The sequence below is a fragment of the Pteropus vampyrus genome, unplaced genomic scaffold, assembly GCF_000151845.1.
Source record: "Pteropus vampyrus isolate Shadow unplaced genomic scaffold, Pvam_2.0 Scaffold23, whole genome shotgun sequence".
NCBI lineage: Eukaryota > Metazoa > Chordata > Mammalia > Chiroptera > Pteropodidae > Pteropus > Pteropus vampyrus.
In genome coordinates, this window is record NW_011888804.1 from 10,454,708 (window position 1) to 10,460,707 (window position 6,000).

Genomic DNA, 6,000 nt, shown 5'->3' on the forward strand with positions numbered 1-6,000 from the left:
ACCCAGGATCTGGGGCAGTGGGACAGTCAGGTTCTGTTTGAAGGCCAAGAACTGGCCCTTCCCAGGTGGATGAGTGAATGTCCCCAGCTGGGCTGACTCTGGCAGGGGAGGGCAGGAACACAAGTCCCTGAGTGAGTCCCAGCTCTGTCCTCTTGTGAACACAAAAGGTGTAGGGGAATGAGCAGAGAGAGACCTGGCTGAAGACCGGGATCACCCTTCCCAGGTCCTTGTCTATCGAATGGTCAACACCCACCTACCCAACAGGATGGTTACCCCATGAACTAGGACAGGTCCTTACTCAGTTCTCATTTCCTTTTCTTCCCCTCCAGGCCCCTGCCACAAAAAAGCCAGAGAGGCAAGCCCCCAACACACAAGCGGCAGGCCCAGAGCGCAGACACCACCGGCAGCACACGCCTGCCTAAGGGAAGGCTAGGCCCTTCCCGTTGAGCCAGAGGGAGCTGGCAAGAACCTCCCGGATCCCCTCTGCTGCTCCTTCCCCGTCCACCCTCCTCCACTAAAGGAATAGAAGGCCCCGCTAGGCAGTGTCACCCCATGGAAAGAAATACCTTGGAACACACACCCAATTGCTAAATGAGGTTATCTCTGGGGGGGTGGGATTACTCATTTACATCGAGTTCTAGAATGAGCAGAACTAACCTATGGTAGAGACAAAATCAGGACAGCCTGTGGAAGGTGAGGTGAGCACTGTCTAGGAAGAGGCATGAAAAACCTGGGGTGAGATCGGCTCTATATCTTGTTAGGAGCCTGGGTTAAGGGGTCACTTGAGATCTGAGCACCATGCTGTATATGAATTTTACCTCAAACAGGGAAAAAATAAACTGAAAAGGACAGAAAGAATAGAGGCTTTCTCAGGAGCTTAACACTAGCTAACATTTACTGGGTGCTGCCCTACGCCAACTGCACTAGCCTTGTGGACCCCCCGCCCGTCCCCCAGGAGTCTGTGTGCTCTGCACTCACTCCACTCTCATCTTTATACACACAGCCTCTGCCCCAGCAACCACCCCAACAGCTCACCTCTCACCTCCCTGTGAGGCAGAAAGGGTAGGAGCTGGCAGTGTGGAGGTACGTGTCATCTGTGGCCGTGGGTGTGACCCCCCTCCCCACTGCTGCTTTCCATCCCAACCATGGCTACCAGTTCAGCCTTATAAGTCTGGGCACAAGAGAAGTGGCTCATGAAGGCAGAGTGACCACGATGGCAAGAGATCTCTGTCCCTCCTGCCTCCTCCCTATTTGGGCAGCCCTCATTCATCACCGGCAGTCCGAGCCCCAATCAATGATACCCCGCACCCCGCCAAGGCAGCCTTGATTTCTATACCCCCCAAATACGCATCAACCAAAAGGCCAATGAGGATGGCAGAGGCGGGGCCCATAACCTCCTGACCCATGGAGCAACACCCCATGGGGCCCCCACTTGTCCATGATCCCAGAGGCAAGGAAAGGCCCCACCCACCCTAGGCAGTCCACGTGGCCAGAGGGGTTAGAATGGGGCCACCTCAAGGCCTCTCTTCCTAGCTCCCACAAAAAACAGGAGAGCGTGCTCTGACCCCACACCTTTCAGAGGCCATGAAAAGAGGTTTTAAGATGAAAGTGATCCTTAAACAGAAAGCCAAAAACAACTCCAACCCCCCCAAAACACACGCATTCTGACAGGAGCTGCCCCAACTCAGCCTGCGTACCCATGATGCCAAGAGCCTGGGTTCCAGGAGGCCCGGACACTCGGAACTGCATCAGTCATTTGGCCTCCAAAGGTACGTTCTGGAGACCAGGCCAACAGCCCCGGGGACAAAGAATCACATCCCATGCCCACCTCTAGCCCCTCTGGTGGGGGCCACACTCAGTGTGTGGTTTCCAGACCCTCATGAGCACAGCCCCCCAGAAGAATGCTGTCCCTTTACTCCTACAGGCAAGAACAAGCTCCCCCAGAGGCAATCGCAAGAACCTTGATTGAAACACCACCCGATTTCAGGAAACTTCATCCGGCCCACACCCAGCCAGGACAGAGGGCTCTGAAGAGAAGGGCAAAGGACAGGGAAAGGGGCCCTCACCCCCAACCCTGGGCAAGCCTCTTTACCCACATCTCCTGGGAACCTCCTCACCCCACCTCCCTCCCTGGCGTCCCCCCCTCACTTCCCCTCAGGAGGCCTGAAGCTATGCTCCCCAGGAGCAGCTCCTGCCCAGCCCACCCCAAGGTGTCCAATGGGAGACAGTTTCTCCACCTTGACCACCTTCTGGTCAATAAACACCTGATCAGAAGTAACAGAGTGACACATGAATCACCTAGCTCAAAGTGGGGGGCCTGCCCATTGACCACCTAGAGCTCCACTGCCAAGTGGGAGGCACTGGCATGTCAGGCTGAGGGGGTGGTGCTGGGTGTGGCCACCTGGCAGGTTCCACAGCCCCAGGTGTTTAATCACACCAGACTATGTCAAAGAGGACTCCAAAAACACTGGCCACTGCCCCAAGCCTGAGTCCCAGGTCAGGACAGGCCCTTGCCCCAGCCAAACTCTATAGTGGTTACCTGGTGCTCAAGGTATGGGCCCCAAGAGCTGCAGCACTGCCTCTGCCCTGAAGGCCTGGCCCTTCTATATTTGCAGGAAAACAGCTGGAGGGCAGAGTGGACACTGCCTGAAAGGTACAAGCAGCCCAGGATCCGGAAGAGCCTAAGGCCCAGCCCCCAATCCACCCGCCAAGCCCGCGCATCCATAAGTCCAGGACTCCATTCACCTCATCTCTATGGCCTCTTCTCAACTTAACCAAGGAAGGAATCCTCAGTGAAGCCTTTCCCATCACAGCAAACCAGGAGCCTCTCTCCCCTTTACTACTGGGTCCGCCACACCTCACCCTGCACCAGTCTGCCCTGTGAGAGGGCAGCCTGCCTATGGGGAAGACTCTAAGGTATTACCTCCACCTCCAGGGGCAGACAAGTAACTTGCCAAGGTCATAAGAGCAAGCAGGTGGTAGAGTGAGGACTCAAAGCACGACTACAGAGCTGCTGTCAGACTTTCCCTACCCCAGAGACAGATACTGCAAGCTCCCTACCCTAGGAAGGGGCAGGGGTTCTACCTTCCACATGGGAAAGCCTTGGTTGCAACTCCACCCTCTTCCCCACCTCCCCCCATAGCAGGGCCTCACCTGAGCCATGTCCTTCTGACTCAGTGTGAGGGCGCAGGGTCAGCCCACCTCCACTACCCTGGGGCAGTAAGGAGCTTCTGGCTAGAAGCCACAAGGTGTGGCCCTTCATGCAGCCTACTTTGGGGGCCCCTGGCTGCTCCTGCTCTGGGAATACCCCTTGCCTCCATGATCTCTCTGGCCTGTGCCTCCAGGCATGGGCTGGTGGTAGGTGGGACTCGCTGCTCTGGGCAAGCTCAGCCGTGTAATCCAGCCCAGATCTGGATGCCGGCCAGCAGCTCCTGGCTCTTCTCCCAGACCATCCTCCTGGAAAGCAACAGGCTCCACAAATGCCAGGAGACCAGACCTCCCTCTGACGCCGCTTCTATGAAATAAACACTCAGGTTCCACTCAGCGCATTGGTGACGTGGTGATCTGGGCCCCTGAGCTGGCTTCTTTCTCTACCCTTTGGGCCAGCCCTGTTGCCTACCCACCAGCTCACCCTGATCAGTGAGGGAGGTGATGTCCACCCCAGCTCGACTTCCCTGAATCTGTCCTGAAATTCCCATAGCCTCAACTGAAGACCTCGTCCTGCCCATGCTGGGCCAAGTATCTCCTGAGCCCCAACCACCTTCCTATCCATGCCACGCCCATCGGAGAGGTGAGGAAGCTTGAGAGAACCTCACTACCAGTAGGAAAAGGCAGAAAAGTGCTGCTTTGAGGGCAAGCCTGGCAGGAGGCTCTGCATGGGATCATACCAGGCCTTGTGACCCTCCAACCTCACTTCTCCAGAGCAGCCTTGGGTTCTCTCCTCCTCCCCCTAGGCCTACAACCCTCCTGTCACTCCTGGCTCTGGGGCCAACAAGGAGACAGGAAGTCAAGACGATTGGGGGACCTGTGGCTGGATTTCCCCTGCTGGCACTGGCACAACTAGCTAGCTGACACCAGGAAAGGTGAAGGGCAGGGTCCTGTTGGGGGGAAGCCCCCCGCCTAAAACAGACTGGCCAAGAGTTCTGAGCTGGACCAAGACCATGAGTGCTACTGGGGAGGAGGTAAACGCAGCTCAAAAGGAAATAATGATTTATGATTATTATTACGAAAATTATGCTCTCCTCCAGACTCTGTCCCCAGCACTGCACTGCCCACTGTGTGCGGGGGAACCTGAGCTGTTGGTAAAAGGCTCACTGGCAGTGATGGGACAGGAGCCTGGAGGCAGGAGAGCCTACAGGAGGCTGGCAAGGTCAGTCTGCCAACAGGACAGCAGAGCAAGGGAAATCAGCCATCCTATTAGGCTGGGAATAAGTGAAAATCCAGGAGCCACTTCAGCCAGGAGGCAGACAGGCCCAATGTGCCAGTTTGTGTCCCCAGTCCCAACTTCCAAGGGAAATCAGCCATCCTGTTAGGCTGGGAATAAGTGAAAATCCAGGAGCCACTTCAGCCAAGAGGCTGAAAGGCCCAGTGTACTGGTTCCTGTGCTCCCAGTCCCAACTTCCTACTGATCTTGTTCGTCATCAGGCGTGGTCCAAGGACCATCAGTAGCACCCAGGAGTTCTCGAAAAAATGCGGATGCTCGGGCCTCACTCCAGACTTCAGAACCAGAACACACATTTTAACTGCAAGGGATTTGCATACACATTCAAGTCTGGGAAGCGCTGGGGTGGGTTATAAGCTTTCTACTGCCCAGAAAGCCCAATGCTCTGCAAGCAGTAAATGCTTGGCTGACGGGTCTCAAGAGGAAGGAGACAGCCCCAAAAGGGAAGACACTTTTCCCATGTAAACAAGCCCAGAGAGTGATTAATAAAATCAGTGGGTGTGGAATGTGAGACAGAGGGGCCAAGCCTGGTTACTGCAGGCATCTGGGAGCCAGGATGGTAGGAAAGAGGTTCTGGGTATGGGAAGCAGTCAGGCTCAAGGACTCAAGGAAGGGATGGACAAACAGGGAAGGCAGAGCGGGATAAGTAGGTGGAAATTCCACAAGCTAGGAGCTAAAAGAGCATGGGCAAGCAGGTCTGTTCCCCTGGAAGGGACTATCTCGATCATCTCACCACCCCCGGGACACATTTCAGATGAGATAACTGAGCCCCAGAGGACAATAGGAGTGTCACAGCTGAGTCACGGAGCTGCAGCTGCCCAGCCCAAGGACCTGGGAAGAGACTCTCCAACTTCACAATTTCAAAAACAATCCTAGTAGCTAACAATTTCTTACGCCAACTAAAGGTTCTAAAAGCAGGAAGAGCCACCTCTCAATGTGGAGGAATCCTTCCCAAGAAAGGGTGGTGGACAGCCCTCACCCATATCATTGTCATGGACTGGTAAAAGCCCTGAGGTGGGCTGGCATTAAGGAACCTCTACCCTGCCCCATGGTATGACCCTTCTGGCCAGGATGAGCCTGAGATGACATGCTAAAAGAGAATTAGAGAAAAACAAAACAAAACTGATGTCAGACAATGACGAGTTTTAATTAGCGGGACAAAGACTAAACTAATGACCTCCCAAGGAGGAAAGAGAAAGGTCATATTTTAAAATAAGACCAAGACTGAAAGCATGCAAACCTTGTGGGCCAGAAAGAGCACTCCAAGGTGCGTACCACCAGAAACCCACCTGAGCAAGCACCTGCATGGTAGTCCTGCTCCTACAGAAGAGGCAGCTGAAGGTATGGGGACTATTATCCACCGGACAATGAACAGGACTGAACGTTCAGGATGAACCATATGAATTTGCTTTTTATAGGTCAAAAATAGTTGATCGTTGCCAATGTCACATGATTAGATGAGTCTCTCAAGCGTATTCTGACCAAAGAAGCCAGATCCAAGAGACTATGCAGTACAATTCTGTTTGTATATGTTCAAGTTGAAAAGCAAGAAAGGGGGA